Source organism: Denticeps clupeoides, chromosome 5, assembly GCF_900700375.1.
Source record: "Denticeps clupeoides chromosome 5, fDenClu1.1, whole genome shotgun sequence".
Taxonomy (NCBI): domain Eukaryota; kingdom Metazoa; phylum Chordata; class Actinopteri; order Clupeiformes; family Denticipitidae; genus Denticeps; species Denticeps clupeoides.
In genome coordinates, this window is record NC_041711.1 from 25,474,067 (window position 1) to 25,493,264 (window position 19,198).

Sequence of the window (19,198 nt, forward strand, 5' to 3'; positions counted from 1 at the left end):
TGAATTCTGTTCAGGAAAAAATATGTAACAAATTTTAGAACACATTAATGAAAATGTATGAATTGACTAAATTGTTAATTGCCCCAACCACTACACTGACAATTCACACTGATACACAACAGAGGAAATATGGAATAAAAACACCCTGCACTTACCAAATGATGTCTCAGTATCAGATATGTGACATGCTGATGTGCTTACCATTTTTTAAAAATGTTTTGTGAAGTGAAGTGATGCACAGCACACGATGCACACAGTGAAATTTGTCCTCTGCATTTAACCCATCACCCTGAGTGAGCAGTGGGCAGCCATGACAGGTGCCCGGGGAGCTGCACTACTTTACCCTCACATGCAAATGTGGTATATGAATTGTGCAGTAATATGTGTGTAAATATGTCAATAAAACTTGAACTTGATTGTGGCTTCAGTCATTCCTCTCAAAGCTCACTTGTGAAGGGGAAACCGTCCATTATTTTATTCATGCTTTAAAGATCCCATCTAAGCCGAATCAATCCTGAAATGAAGTGGTGCTGTGGAATGCACCGGAAGAACTCCACCGGGCATCTGCGGGACATGGAGACCTTGAGAACGGGGACCGTGAGGCGAATGGAACAGCTTGGTGATGACTCCCTCTCTGAGCGAGGCTGATAAATGCACCGTGTAAACTGTGCGTTGGGTGAGTTGTGGTACGGATGCTGACTGTGGGGAGTGGAGGGGATGGAGAGAACACTCGTGGGGACAGAGTGATGAGCCAATGCGCTGGAGAGGAGGTGTATTTTTAGTGTTTCTACTAAAGAGCCTCTTTGTGTGTAAGTGTGGGTTTTTACCGCTTGTATGTGGGTTACAAAAAAGTGGAACATGTCCTGTGAACATCTACATAAATATATAATTAAATGTAACTTATAAATCATAAAACATCAATAAAACAGCATAATAAGTATTTTGTCATCAAACTCCCTGTTTTTTTTCCCCATTTGATGAACCTTTAAAGCTGAAGCGTTTCAGAACCCACTCAGGACTGCCCTTGAGAAGATGGCTCCTCACCAGGACTTCACCTTGATTTGTTTGTCGAGCTCTTCTTTTTGCCTCATATGTTCTATAAATAAGCTGACCTCTGTGGTGACCTGCTCTCTGATCCTGCATATTCAGCAGAGGAGCCGCTCTCACTGCCTTTAGGGCAGCACGTAACACCAGTTTTTCAAGCCATGGCCCTTGAGGGCCGAGTGGCTCCTTCTCCCTGCTGCCCACTTCTCAGTTTACCTGAGAGCTGCTTAAAAGACACTCTTGCAAATGTAGGTGTGAAGTGATCCACACTGGATACTTATTTTAGAGATAAGGCTAATATTAAATTAGTGTAATGGTTTATATTTTCAATTGCACGTATGGTTTTGATTTGGCCAGTAATCTGGATCACTGCTAGTTACCACAGTACATTTGTGATTTGCGTGCGTGTGTATATCAGTGTGTGCATAATGTAAGCAGGCCAGTATAAATATATATGAGATCTGTGAAAGAATAACTCATTAAATGTCCTATAAGTATTCATGAGCAGTGCTCTCTCTGCTGCACCTGTAAAGTAACCTCATTAAATAAAAGCGTGTGAGTTACGTTTATTGAAATGCGCTTCAAATACAGATTTTTTTTAAAGAAGGGAATAGCCAATTCCCCTTTGTTTAAAACAGTGTTATTCTAGATAATAATATCATGTTGATATGCTGCAAGTTTTTTGGCTGTGACCCTGTGGTAAAAGGTTCAATCTGACAGTGTACTGGGGGTGGAAATATCATTATACTGAGAGAGTTATAGCACTTGAAGAAATTTAAATCCAAATTGTTCTTCTTAAATGGCTTGATTCAATATTCATTGTGCATGAATGTAAGTTATGAACTTAGTTAAGCATTTTTTGTTCCTCCTGTCCAAATTGTATGCTCAAAACCATACCCCAGCCAACCCTGCTCCGCTGTGGTATGTCTCTTTCTTTGCTGAGGTGGCTGTACCTGCTGTGACTTTGACAAACTGTTCCCCTCTCTTTCTGTGTGTGTGTGTGTGTGTGTGTGAATGAGAAAGAGATGCATATATAAGCATGTTTTCTCACTGCATGCGTGCTGAAGTGTCCAATACTATGAAAGACCATGTGGGTGTGGGTAGGCACTGATCACGTGTTGATCTCGGCACATGATGAACAACCCCCTCAGGTTTAAGACCCGCATCTCTATCTGCTTGATAAGTCTGGGGTGGATCTGGAAGCTGTTCATGAGTGTGTGTGGCCGTGCCACTCTGTATTTAACGTGTGGCTGCGGTGCGATGCAGAATTATCTTCTTCCACTGGCTGTTGCGCTAGAGCCCCTTGCCGCTGTTTTGCCATTCCTCTCTTTTGCTTCTTCTCATCCTCCCCTCCTTTGTTCATCTTGTTTCTCTGTATGTGTATCTCTTCCCCCTTTTCCCTGTTACCCCTGTGCTCCGCCTCTTTTCCTTCCTCCCTCCCTCCCCTCCCTCCCTTCTCTTTCTCATTGATAGTAGAGCCTATGTGACTAGAATACTGAGCAGCTAATCATTATTCCACAAGCAAGGCATGGTGCTCAGGCTGAATGTCAATTTTCTCCCACCCTTCCCCACTCTCTCTCTCTCTCTCTCTCTCTCTCTCCCATGGTCTTATACTCTTCACACTGTTAGTCTCTGTTTGGACCCCCTCCATTTGTGGTCTGTCCAGTCAAAGGTTAACATATGAACCATACTTAGAACTGCACTGGGAAAAATGGAGTGAAGATGAGTGTGAAGGTAACACTAACGCACACACTTGCGGTCGGGTAGACGGCCACTGTTCAACCATGTGTAAGTGGTTCAAGAAATTCATGTCCGCTATTTAAATACACAGCGGCTATTGACTGAATGGCGGGAGGTAGTGTGTGGGTTTGAAGGTCAGACTCGGACCATGAAAATGCTGTATTTGTCTGCAGGGGAGAAGGGGAGAGAAGAGGGGGTGAAAAAGAAGGGATGGGGGAATAGACAGCGTAAAAAAATGGCCAGGTGGTAACTGGGTCTGTTGCAATATACCATCACACATCACTCCACCCAAAATACACATAACATAAAAATAAAAGATTATATACACATTACAATCTACACCGACAGTTCTACACACAACCTGAATGGCAGTGATGTCACATGACCCGCAGGGATTTAAACCTGTATTGCAATCGATATCCTCTTGGGGTCCCTAGAGCCACTTGTGTGGTAGCACAGTCACCTGACAAATTATTTGATTAGTAGGCGATTGTGATCTGATTTGGGTCGACTGGATGAGAGAAATAAAAAAAAAATTCCCATGATCCTTTACTGCAGCATAATACAACGAAGAGAAGTTGCTTCATTACATGCAGAGGAAGCTCTGCAGACGTTGATTCAATTTCTGCTCTTTCTAATGAAGGGTCTAATTTGTGTGTGAAACAGATAATGGTCAAGCCTGCATTCAATATCCAGTGATATCAAACAAATGTTGAATGAACAGACCCGACTTGGCAGATGCTTAGCACTAATAACACTAACACCTTGCCATATGGAAGAGACAACTGGCATATTTAAGAGGAGGTGTTATTTGGTAAATGTTTGAGGTGTGATTTTAAAATGCAATGGACTTTTTTTTTTTTTTGTACATATGTAGACCAGAGAAGAGAGATTGTCGAGGATACGAAGCAGCGGCTATGTAGAAAATGCACATGCAAAAAGGCTGTCCCTTTAAACAGAACACACAGACAAGGGTGAAAGCGTTCAGAAAAGCTGTGAGCGTCAGTGTAATTCAATACGAAACAACAAGGTGACTTTTTGTGGAATATTTATTCTCCCTGTTCGCTCACTCCCAGGAACCACAAACATGGCTAGACTCATAGATGAGCCATTATGGTCTGTGCTTGTGTGTGTACCCCTCCCTCACACACACACAGTTTAGTGGTTCCCCCCACTGTGAGCCAGCTGGTTCCCAATTCCCCTTGGTGTGTTCTACCACCCTGTGGAGGTTAATGCCTGCATGCATTACAGGAAGCGCAGCCTGTACGATCCCATGCACTTGAGTAGGAGTGACTCACTGTCACTTCACTCCGCCAGGGCTCAGTGCTCTGTGAGACCAGCCCAGAGCGAGGTCTTATCTAACCCCATGAATTCCTGGTGTATGTGTGCGTGCGTATGATTTCCTTCAGGACAGGCATTTATTATAGCCTTTAACGCCATGCGAGAAGATTCATGAGCCAGTCCATTGCCTTAATTAGCAGATTCATTTGGGAGTTGTAGCGAAAACCCACCAACATGCTGCCCCTTTGCTTCTGTGACTGGGGTCCCTGGTTAAAAAAACTGTTGCAAATGTCGGCTCGTTCGGAGACTCCTAGACCGAGACCTCACTGGAAGTTATGGCTAATAGCGGATCTCTGCTGTCATTTTATCTGGCTTCACTGGCAGGCGTCTCCTCTCCCCAGTCAGTGTGTTGTGCGAGTTTGCCGGCGAGAGACGGATGGTGTGTGCGGCGCGGTGTCTTACCGTGTCATAGTGTATCAGCCCACTCGTGTGTCACCGCGATTGTGTTTGTCACCCTGAGCATGTAGTGGTGTCAAGGCGCGTCGGGGTCACTTTATTTACCCTGGACAGTCTGCGCAGCGTCCCTTCACTTATTTCCTCTCCGCTTGTTCTTTAGCACCCTTCCCTTTTTAAATAACACTTATCTCTGCGATGAACAGAGGGTGAGGGAGACAGTTGATGTTTATCTTTGAGAAATCCCAAGAGAGAATAAGAAAGAGAGAGAGAGGGAGGGAGGGTGGGTGGTTCAAAGGAGGGGGGAGAAGGGGAGGAGGTAGCAGGGAGGGAGTCCTGATTGGATTGGAGCGAGAGCAGTCGAGGGATGGGGATACAATTGAGGTGAGGGGCGGGGGGGGGGGGGGGGGGGGGGGTAGAGAGAGAGAGACAGAGAGGGAGAGAGAGAGAGAGAGAGAGAGAGAGAGAACGAATGCAGTCTGCAGTCCTGTGCCGTGGAATTACAGCAGAGGATATTTTCCACAGACACCAGTATTTAAACCACCATGAGGAACCACGAAACCACAGGATCTATCAGAGAACTATCCAGAAATCACTGCCATCACGTCTGGGAGAGAACGCTGTAGAGGACAGGGGAAAGCAGTTCTTTTTTCTCATTCATTTTGCCCACTCTCTCAGGAATGGCTGAGCCTTTAGGGTTTCTACCACGGGGGTCGTCACTGGAACCCTGGAACATTAGAGTGAGTTTTTGTAATCCCCTTCGCATTTTCCAAGTGTTTTCCTGTAGCCATGTTATAGTGAAAGAGTGGAGGAGGTTAATGTGGCTTTCTTGTGGATGTTGAACTGAAGAGGAGGAAACAGTGTGTCGTGTTCATGACTGTTTGTGTGTGTGTCTGTAGTGTTGTCCGCTCTCTCTTTGCCGGTGAGAACTCAAATAGCAGCCCCATTGGTATTCCACAAGCACAGCCTCACAATTCAAACCAAGCCCCGGCTCAGGATGGAATCACAGTGCTGGAATTGTGCTCGTCTGTGGAGTGGAATGCATTGAAATGGGTGAGTCTGAAGCTGTGTCTTCCTCCGGTCTCTCTGTCTTCTGTCTCTCCCTCTCTCTCTCTTTCTGCCTCACTCATGATCTCCTTATGTCTCGCATTTGCCTCCCTCTCTGTGTCCCTTTCCCGGCTGTTGCCGGTCCATGATAATCGTGTCCTTGATGAATTCCTCCACCATTTCCTCAGTGCATTTTACACCAGCACACATCATACATCATACATTTACATCAGCCATTTTTTACCCACCTTTACCCCATTTCCCTCTTTCTTTTTTCTGTCATTCTGTCATCCTTTATTCCTCCATGCGCTCTTGTTGCTCTCCAGCAGCCCTCCAGTAAAGCTGCATGCCCAGACCGCTCTGTTCAGCTGGTCAGGATTTGGGGAAATTTTGAAAAAATTTTTCAATTTGTTGCTTCTCCTTCTCTCTTCTTCCCTCGGTCTTCCCCGCTGTCTTGTCCACTTCTTCCCTGCCTGATTTTATGTCTCAGCCGCTCGCTAACACGTTTTGTCAGGCAAGCAGGAAAGAAAAGAAAATAAATGTAGGAGTCATCCCCTGTTGCTCTGGGCTTTGAATGCCAGCGCTAGCGGCTAACAGCTAACAGGTAACACCGGCATCTGCGTCCCTGACCAGAAGGAGAACTCTGGACAATCTTGCCATTTTCTCCATGTGCACTGTGATGGGCTTGCGTTTGTGTCTCATTCCCTCAAGTGAAACGCACACAATTCTTTCTTTCTTTTTTTGAATTGTTGCTAAAACAGAGCCCGGTGCTCAGCGGGTGGCAACTTTTTGTATTTCATCGATCCATCTTGTCATCATATCCGTTTCCAACCTAACACCTCTGCCCGGCCAGTGACAACACCAAATATAACGCTGTCATCCCCACACTAACAGGCTAACAAGCCGCAATGCTCCTCGGGGACAGTGTGTGTCTCGATAAGCGGTGGTATCCGCTCTTGGGTATTGATTTGGCGGCGTGCATGGAGAACATTGAAAGGTGGCGGTTCAAGTGGTCCTTATTTCTCCTTTTTACCCCCTTGTCATTTTCACGAGGGCTCCAGCTGTCACTCAGCTCCTGCACATTGCAGCGTGCAGCCTCGTCTCCATCAGCGACTCTCCAGAGAGATCTAATGACAGTTAACGCTTCACAGACAGTGAAGTCTTATTAGTCCTGGGGACCGCTTATGGTCCAGGGAGCTGGACCAATTATCAAAACCCAGAAGTGGACAAAAGTCAATTGCTCAGCAACACAAAGTTGAATTCAGAATATTAAGGGAAATTGTTTCGTTAGTTTCTTATGAATTTACTTTTGTTTTTTCCTGTTTTTTCGATGACTGGTCCAGTTCCCACTTTATGTACTGCTACACCTTGCCCTCATCTCAGTTAGAATGTTAACTTTCGGACTTCTCCTTTCCAGAGCCGACGCACCCCAGGCCTGCCCCCATTTCCCCTGCTGGCTTTTCCCTTTTCCGGGGTGTGCAGTCCCCGCCATGGGGGACCAGTTCCATGTGCTAGCGACCAGAGAAACCTGCACAGATGCCACTCCTCAGTATGAAAGAAATGAAATGTTTTGCCCTACCTACAAACCAGCAGAGACTAGGCTGATTTTTTGCCCACCTCAAGATTTATTATTATGGCGGACGTCAACCGTGGATTTGTGTAAAATTGCCACGAAAATCCACTGGACCTTCTGAAACCCTGGATATAAATGTTCAGACTTGCCACAGAAAAAAATCAAGAAAATCATAGAAGGAAACAAAACCATGAAGTGTTGAAAAGACTTGGCTGGAAAGTTTTCTTCTCACTTCACTTCATGGGCAGAAGCAAGTAATTGAAAAATCCTCCTGAGAACCTGTGTTGTGAAGTGCTTTTTCTCCAGTCTTATGCTTTCGTCTTTCTTTAATGGAACAATATTTTTCTGCAAACCCAAACAACAAGTATTTTTTCCAAACCTGAATCCATCTTGCTTGTTCAGAATCAGGTGGATCCGAGAGCCAAAAAGACTGGTCCCAGCCTGTTCCTATCCTCCAACAAGCGATCAAAGACACGTCTGAGGTCGTGGATGTTGTAGGCAACTAAAACATCCGTCTTTTGAGTGCAGAGCCAGCGCTTGTAAGGCATGTGTGTAAAAGGTGGAGGATCCTCAGGATCAGCCAGCCTTGTCATCCCAGTCTGTAATCAGCTGGAACAGCCAGTTGCGTCCGAACACAGGAGCATCTGATTGCCTCCTTTCCTTGTGATTTTTTTACTCGGGTCACAGTCTGGGAGATACGGAGAGGGGGAGAAAGTTCAGAAAGAGGGGGAACAGATGGTGGAATCATACATACTTCATACCTCATCCGGCTATTACTCCCAGGCCCAGATCTCCTCTCGTATTGTCATACCTCGTTGCCTCAGACAGGCATAAGAAAGGGAAGCAGAAGAAGACTAAGATGAGTTAAAAACAGAAAAGAGGAATAGTACAATTTACGCAGACTGTAATTGTTACTCTGACAATTTCTCTTTATTGAAGATCCATTATTTTTTCCAAAAATCCTTTTTTTCCTTCTTTCAATTCTTTCCCAATGGAATATCACAGACGCTCACAGCGTAGGCACTGGAATTTTCTATCTTCATGCCATCTGTAACCTTCCCACGCCTCTTCAAAAAGAAAGTATCTGGAAACCACAGCCCACCTCCCGAAAATCTACTTCTCACTGAAGTATCGCCTTCCTAATACCTTACACCCCCCAACCCCTCCTCCATCACTGGACCCCATCTACATATCCGCCGAGGGCTGTGCTGAATGGTTACCACGGCAATCCATGTAACACCACTGCTGATATAGGCTGCTTCATTCTGTGAGTACACCTGCTTTTCTTGCCATCTCTTCTCTGTGCACACACACGCGTGTGTGTGTTCATATGTTCATAAGTGTCCTCTACTCCCCACCGTCACTGTCTTTTTGACGGTTTACATTATGTAGTGTTCCAGCTATGCCTTTATATTTAAAACTATGAGCTGCTCTATCCCTCTACTTTGGTGTGGGTGTGTGTGTGGATGTGAGAGAAATTAAAAATATCACATTGAGAGAGGGTAATCTCTGCTTTAATGTGTGTACTCTGTGGATTGTCATGTAGCCACTTTTGCCGACGCTTTCACATGTTCTTGCACCAAGTAACAGCCCTCAATTGAAATTGCTGAGCAAATTTGTTTGTGCAGTGCTGTACTGGAACCAAATAGACAGAATGAAAGAGAGGATATTCGAGAGAGTATTTCTTCTCTCGACGCATCAGTGTACATGGTGCTTTAGAGACTGTTTCTAGCCCCCATGTTTTATTGCTCTGTAGATGCTTTTGCCATAATGCAAGATTACTGCTTACAATCAGTCAACAGACAGAGCAGCATTTTAATTCAGCATGAACACCCAGCACCGCTAGACAATCATAACGGTCCCATTACACAAATCCATGAACAGGGATTGTCCAGGACCTGGTCTCTATTGGAAGGGGGATTGAAAAGTGCTTCAATGAATTTATTCGACCCTGCCTTGGCTCTCCCATAAAACTTATTGCAATGGCCATTTGTTTTCCACTTTGAAGTTAATGACTGTAATTTTTAGTCATAAATCGATGCCCATTGATATCTGTTCATATAATGCACTCTGAGTGTGTACAAGTGAATCCATGTGCTTCCGATGCAGTTTCTTCCTAACACTGCCTCCCTTCTTCTGTCTCAATCTGTACTTTGTGGATTAAGTAAGTCTGCCAGCTCATCAATCAGGTGTAGATGCTTCTCCGACTTGATTATTTTCCCTGGCTTGACCTTGCAGTTTTCATGCAATCTTTGACAGATATCCATAGACAAAGCTGCTCCTGCTGTCTGATGCTGTCTACTCTGCTGGTAGGGGAGTTCAGTTCACATGGAGATAAACTAAATTACTGCCTCACATGAGCATAGCTTTAATAACATCACAGGAAGCATTAATTTTCACATGCATGCGGGTGAACACTTCAGAAAAATGTATACCTGTGGATTGCGCTGAGAGTATACCTATAATAAATGACTAAGAAGTATGATATAGAAATTTGGTATGAATACAAATGTAATATTTTAGGCAGTGTGTCCTGCAGTTTCACTCCACACCCAGCTCATTAGATCATTATTAAGTTAAGTACTTCATTTCTTAAGTTAACTGATCCAGTTAATGGATCAGTTAAGGAATCAGTAAAGGAAAAGCTGGAAAGTGTGCAGGATGGACACTTAACTTATTTCTAAGGACAAATGGTGAGGTAGAATATTACCCAATTTAGGTCTTTAGTCCTAACATTTTGTCCATCCATCATCCTACCAGCACTCCAGACTGCTCACCTGGGTCATGATCTGCACCCTGTTTGCCCCGCCCGGATAAGCGTAATTGTTTTTAGCTGTGTAATTTGAAGAGTTTGGCCCAAGCACTTATTTTCTATACTGGACATATGCTTAACCTAGGAAAAGAGACTATGGATGTTGAGCACGTGTGCCCTCGTGTGCTTACTTTACTGTGAACATGATAGAACACGAGCATCTACTGAGGTGTGGCAAACATCATGCTGCTATAGCACAAGGCTTCAGAGCTGTGAATGCTTTACGCTGAGGCAGAGGTGGACATACTAGGTTCAACAGATCGTGGTCTGATTCTATGAATCTGAAATGTCCACCTCTGCACTCATAGGACAGAACAGCAAAACCTGCTCATGGAATGAAATCGTCATTTTGTCTGTCTTTCATCGAGTTCTCAGTCTTAGTCACTGAATGAGCTAGGTTCAATGATTAAAGTGGCCTTTAAATTAGATAAGCATCTCAAAAAATGTGCCTACCATTTTGGGGTGGCTGTGTTGAGTTAATGCTGGATCTAATAGGATCTGTAATTACTGAGATTTACCATTTAATTAATGCCTGACCCCGAGTAAATAAATAAATAATCATTTGCAAGTATGCAATGAATTTGATACTTTTGGCATTACACATTACAAGTATGTTTTTGTTTTATATCATATTTGTATCATACTTCTATGGGCCTTGCCATCAAGCAAATGCCATCAAGCGAAGGGAACTTCCTTTTAGCCATTTATAAATTATCATCTAAAAATTGTGTGATTGATTAATCAAAACACTTTATTGTGGATTATGGAAGACAAATGTATATAACATCCAGGAAAAAATAACTAATGACCATTGAGGTATTTACCACTGAATCTCCCTTTATACTGGCTTTATGTGAGAATTGTTGTAGTGCAAAAGATAGAAGACAAGCATCAGGTCATATCCAAAAGTATACAAAATTACAATGGGTCATGCTGTTTTGACATGGCGAGGCAGTAGATCTGGAATGTTGGCTGGACATGGCGATGTCACGAAACAGGGGTTTCATACATTTACATGATAATACATGATCAACAGGACAGGAGAAACATCCAGTAATAACTAACAATGACCCGATGGCGAACAGACACGAACAGGGCAGCTTTATACAATCAGACACCGGTGAACACGATCAGGAAACATTACACAGGACCAACATGAAACTCCGGTCTGGGTCCCGGACCCAGACTAACCCCTTCCGGAACGGATCATGACAGGGTCTCAGGAAGGCATGTCTCAAATTTGATAAGCAGGGCATTAAAGAGCTAAGAATTCAGTATTCAGACCAGTTATATTTTACAAAACTGTTACAAGTATTTGGAAATGAGATTTTACGAGAACATGTGCTTTTCCTAATGTCACGGGCACCGATAACCCTGATTAGGTAAAAGCAGTTATGGATAGTGTATGAGTGAGAGAATACAGCTACTTTCCTACAAAGAAATAGCATTATATAAAAATTTGGGGCTTCCACCCCAAATCAGAACAAGCTGGCACACTATTAAGATGCAAAAAAGCATATTGCTTCATCCCATCTTGGATGTATCTTCACATGGTGTAAACATTGCACAGTGAACAGTGGTTGGATGAGGCAATATTCTATGTTTTTGGAAGACTGTAATTAGTAATCAGGGTCTTGCCATAGCTTAGATTAGTCTCAGTTATACAGGGTGGGCCATTTAAATGGATAAACCTTAATAAAATGGGAATGGTTGGTGATATTAACATCCTGTTTGTGGCACATTAGTATATGTGAGGGGGCAAACTTTTCAAGAGGGGTGGTGACCATAGTGACCATTTTGAAGTCGGCCATTGGATCCAACTTCAATAGGAAGAGGGTCATGTGACACATCAAATTTATTGGTAATTTCACAAGAAAAACAATGGTGTGCGGTTTTAAAGTAACTTTATTCTTTCATGAGTTATTTATAGGTTTCTGACCACTTATAAAATGTGTTCAATGTCACCAACCATTCCCATTTTATTAAGGTGTATCCATATAAATGGCCCACCCTGTACTTCTGGTATACTACAGATTTTGGATCAATATACAGTATGTTTTCTTCAAGATAACATTGTAACTAAGATGCTCATGTTCAAACAATACAATACCACATTATGCAAATATTAATAAGGCATGGATGTGGAAGAAGAAGGTTTGGGTGTCAGGAAGAGAATTTGGCACATTTCAATGTATACTATTGTAAAACATTAAAGCTGGTTTGCAGGGATAATGCAAAGCATTTACCATTTCAAAGTTATGCTGTACATCACAAATGCTTTACATTTACATTTCTATCATTTAGCAGTCCTCCTGGAGCAACTCAGGGTTAAGTGTCTTACTGAGGGAAACAATGGTAGTAATTGGGGTTTGAACCTGTGACTTGGTCTGGTTCATAGACGAGTGTCTCACCCACAAGTCTTGATGGATTTTACTCATGTTGAAGCACATCCATTGCACCTTGACCCTCTAACATATGTTTTCAGAAAAGCAGTATGATCATTCATTACATTAAATTATTGGGCCAGTACATTAATACAAAATGACAAACCATAGCACCAAAACCTGGAGATGGAGACCATCTTGTATAAACAACTCTGCATGCACAGGATAAAGGTTGTATGTTGCTGTCAATAGCTCTAATATCTCATTCTAGCTAGGTGAGAAACTGGGACTATAGCAGGAGGATGGATGGCTTTATTGTCTGCTAGTGGATTTCAGGTGGATTTTATTCGCATCATTCAGGTAGTGAGTTCTAAGCAATTCTGTTCCCAAAAGGAGCATTGTGCAGCATCAGAATTGGCTATATATTAAGACCTAAAAGGCCTCTCAATCCAACACATTTATTTGAGCAGACAACAATACGAGATCAAATAAAAAACTTGTATCAACTTGCTATTGTGCGAATGAATCGTGTAGATTACATGAGTCAAGATGATATTTTAAACCCTTCCCTGTCACACTTTCGTCGTCTCAACAACGTCTCAGGAATTATCATTTGAGCTGAATATGGCAGACTGTTCACATATTCAGTCCAAATCCAATTTATTTGCATATCCCATTGGAATCCGATCACATGTATCAAGTCTGAACAGCCCAAAATCACATGACTTATATAAATCCGTTTCAATCCCAATTCCTGAGACAATTTGGCCAGATTCCTCTGTGTATACACACCCTGTCACAAGAGCACCACCTGATCCCATCCTGGGGCTTCGTCTTCCTTTCCTTGTTGTCTTGTCATGTCAGTTAAACCCTTTCAGGTCTGTTGGTTTCCCCATTGTTTGTTTCAGCTTCAAAGGCTATTTTCACAGTGTGAATGTGCCTCAAGTTCTGTTTTATGTTTTCTAAGGTTTCCATTGCAGTTCTGTTGGTATTTCACACCATTTTGAGTTCATGAAAGGATGCCTGCACGTTTCTTTCCTGACTACCCCAACCATGACAGTAAGTCACATCATTGACACTAAATATTCAGCTTTAGTTGAACTGGAATGGACTAAAATAGATTCAAGATGCAAGAGAGATTTATTGTCAGTACAACATTATAAGCATGAACACTGATGACTGGTAAAGGAACTATTGAACCAACTGTAGCCTCCTGGTTTAGCACTCTCTCAATGATCAGTTACCCACTATTCAAAATGGAGCTAAGAAATGAAGGTCAACTGGTGAGAAATGGTTTGTCACCCATTAGTCATCTGGCAGTATAGGGCTTATTACACTGTTCTATTCTCACCAAAATTTCCCCCTCGTTAAATAATGCCTCCACTGTTTGAGTCATAAACCACAAGGCCCATGTAAATAATGAGAATATGATCCCTGTGATGATGTGCTGGCACTGATGCCAGGTTGAGGCTTTTTTTTTAAAAAGCCTTTCCCTCAATCTTCATTGCCTAATGGAGTGGAAAAAATGACCCTGTTTCCACATCTCTGGACTCCCCTCTGTGGGAGGGAGTGGTGATGGAGTGTCTGTCCTTTGAGATGAACATGGTGAAGCAGGGTGGAGAGTTGGACTTATGGGCAGGCATCAGCACACTTTACTTCCAAGCATCTCTTGCTGGTCTGAGAACCCAGAAAACATAAAGATGTAGACCGTCTGCACAATAGCTCTGTGCTTAATGGATTCATTAAGATATGAGACTGAAAGTGAGTGGGTGGTGAAGAGAATATGTCTGCAGGCCCACCATACTAAGGATTTCACAGTGTCACTTTTTTCAGCAAAATATCAGTACTTGCACAGGGTTTGAGTATGATGCTTTCTAACTTTTTTTCCACTATATTTTTTATGACTGATGGCATAACAGTGAGAGAACACTGTGTTTGACTAAAAATGAATGGGCATAATAATGTGCTGTGTACTGTATTGTAATGTATTGTGATGCAAATGCTTGCTGCAGCCTAAAAACAAATCAAATCCATTTTTTGTCATGTTAACAACAGGTTTACAATATGAAACAAAACGAAACGCAGTACTACTGTGCAGTTTATATTGTTGTACATCTTTAATACAATTTTATGAAATACATCACATTGCTACTTGGGTGAAGTAAAACTGTATGGTGGTGTGATTTGGTGGGTGGGTTAGACACAGCGTGTAGATAATGAAGCAGCAGGGACGTATGCCAGTGATGCACTCTGTTGTTAACAGTGAAAGGGTGTGGGCAAGTGAGAATCAGTGTAAGAGACTATACAGCACAGCATGACAGGCTCTGGCTCCATCACTGCAATGTGCTTTTGCATGGAAAAACAGAAGGGGGAACATTGATTTGTTTTGTTAAAGCATTAAAGCATCTTGTTTGAGGCTGAGGCATAGCTAACTGACTTCTGAGAATGATGTTGGGTTTGTACTCTGTTTTTAACATGCTTTTTCACACAAGGAACACATATTTAATCTGTTTTTTTGCTCTTAGATTATCAAGACTAGAACTAACTAATACTGAGAACAAGGAAAACTTTGTTGGCTGTAATATATCATGCTGAACAGGTAACAGTACTTCGAAATAGATGTTTTACAACCATTCTGCCCTTTGGGCAATTGAAGACATGCTTTTTAACAAGAGCTCGGTATTCCATTCTGAAAATGAAATAAGACTGAAATGCTCCACCTATTATTTATGAGCCCTGCTGGACTGTCCTTGGTGACCTTAACAAGGCTCTTGTTCTCCCAGGACCCAGGCTGATGGAAATACATTTCTATGCTAATATTTCTATTAATACACAGTGCTTCTGAATAATGCCTGTCTATTTCCTTTTTATAATTTTTTTCCCCACTTGATATCCATTTACACAATTATGATCAATCTGCAATTAGAAAAGTGTCTAACGTCAGTCAGGTCCAACACCCAGGCTTTCATCTCGCTAAATGAAATCTTTCTTAACCACATTAACATGTCCACCCATTTCAACCTTTTATTCTCCGTTGTTTCTTTGTTAACGAAGTGTAACTACTGATTTATTCAGAGGATCTGTCCAGGGGGCTTCCAATCTATGCTATTCCACACAAAGTATTATCGTTTCAAAACTTTCATTTCAAAGTTTGTATTTGAATGCCAATTTGAGTCAGTTAATGAGGATTTTCAGCACATCTTATTGTGTGTGTGGATGATGTGTCTTCTGAACACATTACTCACCCACATTTATTTCCAAATCATTGTTGGATTTGAATTTTTTGTATGCATTTACTGCATCATGGTAAAACCACAATTTTCAGAAAAAGACATAAGCCTAAATTTAAAACAAGGACTGATCATTGCTCAGTCAGATATTAGGCTGGAGGGAGGGTGCATAACGAAAAAGTGGGTCACAGAAGTGGACTGTGACAGCAGCACAAGAGAGGAAGAGGCTTCACACAAAAGAGATCAGAGACCCAGGTGAATAATCTGCAGGCTTAGTGTTCCTGGGTCTCCTCTGTCCAGCTGGTGCATGAATGGCTGACTGGCTCTCCCCACGGGCCTGCGTGACGCGGGGGAGGAATTCCAACTTTATCGATCAACCATCAGCAGGAAGCTGAGGGACTTTGTGGGTGGGCTCAGCTTGCCCACACCATCTTTAAAACTTCGCGAAACCCCACCAGCACTTTCTCATGGGAAGCTGGTCACCTTTTACTCGCCGGTGATGAGTGGAGAGGAAAACAAGGCCATGAAGTCACAAATCCTTGCGATCAGCTCATTTTCCACCTGATGGTTAAACACAGCTGTGCTCCTGCCTGATAACCAGAGTGCTGTGTTTGTTCATCTGAGAGAATTACAGAGAATCAACAATAATCATTTCAGAAAGTCTGTTGGCGGAGGCTTTGAAATCTGACAGGCAGCTGGAGTCGTGCATGGAAAGGTCCAGCCAGACAGTTCTTTAAATTGTACCCTATATTTGGCATAAAATAAACAATAATGGCTGATGTTTGCTGTTGAGTAAAACAAAGGCAGGCATGGCAGGGGGCATCTTCACACTGTCCTCACACTGTGATGAAGTGTGTGGTGAGCTTCCATTCTCAGCATGAGTATCTTCTGCTCGACGTGACATGCTGAGGTCTTGCTCTTCTTTAATGTCACTACCCAGGAGTCAGCACAGCCTTTTCCGATGAGCCACTGTCTAAGTGGTCTGCTATCTAAATGTCAAAGGGTTAAGCCTCGTTTTAAATGCTTAAGTGGAACCTGTAACCATCATCAAGTCATTCTAAGGTCAAAGCGGATCTAGTCAAGCCTAAAAGGCTTCTGCTGCATAGGAAACAAGTTCATGTTTTGGTTAATCAGGCGTGTGATGGCAGAAATATAGTGTCATGCTAATCCATTTAATACACTGCACAGCCTATGGAAACAGCAGCCAAAGCACCACCACAGTGGTCCTGAACCTACAGACGTCTGAAATGTTTATTTATAAACATTTCCGAAACATTTTATTTCATTAAATGAACAAGACACAAACTGTGACTTGCCATGATCTGCCATGATCATTTTTTCATTTAGTTTGAGCGATTTATTTATTTTTTTTTATTTGAATGTTGGATAATCAGGGATCCCAATTGACAGCATTCAGTCTGATTGAAAACATCTGCATGTGTCACGATCAGCATGAGGTCATTGTATTTAAATGAACATTTGCTGTGACATGTGAACACAGTCGCGCTCTGTCTTATTCAGAGGAGGAAAGTGGTTTCTTGATTTTTTAAAAAGTCTGTTGTTGCCAATGCTCCACATTTATGCCTACATACTAATCTTTGTAGCATGGATAATTCCAGCCTTGCATTTTTTAAATGGCTGAGCGGCATCATGGGAGTAAGACTCCCTCTCATGATAATATCACTTAGCGCATCTCTTTAAATATCATTCTGCCTTAGTACATTGTTTACATTGAAGGAGGTTGCTTAGTAACAACTGGAGGAGAGGAACTTTTTCATTGTGGGATCTCTAACGTTTCTCAGTAATGTGTTTTAAAGATACATGGACACTGATCAGCCATATCCTTACGACAGGAGAAGAGAATAATGTTGATGTGGCACCTGGCAGTGGGTGGAATATTTTATACGGCAAATGACCATTTTGTCCTTGAGGTGGATGTAAAAAATAAATTGCTAAAATGGGGTAAGAATTTGAATGGGCAAATTTCCAAAGATTTGAGCAACTTGACAAGGGTTAAATTATGATGGGTGCATGTTTGGCTCATGACATCTCCAAAACAGAAGCTCTTGTGGGATGCTCCATGTTTGCAGTGGTTAGGGCATAACACAAATTCTTCAGAGCAAATAAAACCAGCGAACCAGCAGCTGGCTCATGACCACCAAGGCTTTCTGCAGGATAATGCACCCTGACATGCAACAATGAGTTTTACGTGTTGACTTGACCCACAAATTCTCTATTTCTCAATCCAATTGAGCATCTACAGTTTGAGGCTGTTTTTCATGGTGATAATGGTCATAAATCTGAGCTTTTACACTCACCTGGTTGTTTTGTACCTTGGGATATTGGCACCAGTCTATGACTGCAGCATACACAGTGTGGTATAGTACTCCATCTCATGTGTTATTGCTAAAATGACATTAAAAACCCTAGCGGATTCATGACTCCCAATCCACTGAGTTATAAAACATCCCATGCATTCCTTTTCTAATTACCTTGCCTTGCCACTGATTACACTGTGTACAGCGAACAGCTTAACCCTGACCTAGTGCTAAAATCTGAACTCTGTACAGATTTAACACCTTGACTGCTGCACACTAACTTGTCTGACTGCCTTTTTCTCTCCTCTCCTGAAAGAGCAAATATCTCCCTCTGGATCTCAAACAAGATGCGTATCTCTTTTCTTCCATCTCCTTGGTTATTTCTTATTTAAAGCTCTCCCTCTAGTTTTCCCTCCTCAGCTCGAACTCTCCATGTTTACTTTTGCCCTGCTCCAGCCATATCTTCCTTCATCAAATGCCCATATCACTCTCTCTCACTCTCTCTCTTTTTTCTTCCTCCCGTCACACTTTCTGACTGCTCTCCTTATCGCTTTCTCTCTGACGTTCTTCTTCATTCGCTTGTCTCTGTTCTTCATTCCCTCTCTCTGTATCTTTTATCACTGTCTTACCCCCCTACACACACACACACACACACCGCCCTCATCCATTTTCTCCAGCCTAGTTTCAGTTCCCTGAAACCCCTTCGGTGTCCAGAAATTTGCATTTCCTCCTATGCAGTCAGAGCGAACAGGAGCATAACACTTTAAACTGTGAACTTGGCAATACGGCAACCCACATGCTATTTCTGTTGTTCTGATTTCATTCACCTGCATCCCTCCTTCCATTTGTTCCACTCCTCCTGTCTGATGATTTTTGCAGCCATTTTTTTTTCCTCCCCTGCAATTTTCAGATTTTCATTTGTTTTTTTGCCAGACCCGAGAACCTTTATTGAGATTGAGCAGACTGGGTTCAGCCGCCAAGCCTAAATGCTGGAAAAACACTAACAGTCGCAATAAATCAACCCTCTCGTTCACTCACCCATACAACATCCGCAAACACCCTCCTGCCCGTGCTCTCTGTCCTTCACCTTTGTCTACCGAGGGAGCGAGGGAGATGGCGATAGAAATTGTGGAGAGACAGAAAGGGGGAGTGTGTGCACTGCCTCCATCATGAGAACAGGAGAAGAAAAATGGGCTGAATGGGGTTAGGGTGGAGAGGAGGAGAGAGGGTGGGGAGCAGGAGAAGGATGGTGAGAGGAGAGACAGAGCCGAAGAGACTGAGTTCACTGTCCCCGACCCTCTCATGAGCTGAGACCT

The 19,198-nt window shown here is 42.7% G+C and overlaps 1 protein-coding gene across 4 annotated transcripts in view; it reads left to right on the forward strand.

Annotated features, from left to right (window-relative positions):
- The first annotated feature begins 4,977 nt into the window (after nucleotides 1–4,977).
- Nucleotides 4,978–19,198, forward strand: part of grik5 (glutamate receptor, ionotropic, kainate 5) — a 53,155-nt gene continuing 38,934 nt past the window's right edge. For all 4 annotated transcript variants that reach the window (XM_028979049.1, XM_028979048.1, XM_028979050.1 and 1 more), the window contains exons 1-3: nucleotides 4,978–5,258; nucleotides 5,418–5,571; nucleotides 6,983–8,405. The gene's annotated coding sequence lies outside the window, so the exon portion shown is untranslated. The remainder of the gene's footprint in view (nucleotides 5,259–5,417; nucleotides 5,572–6,982; nucleotides 8,406–19,198) is intronic.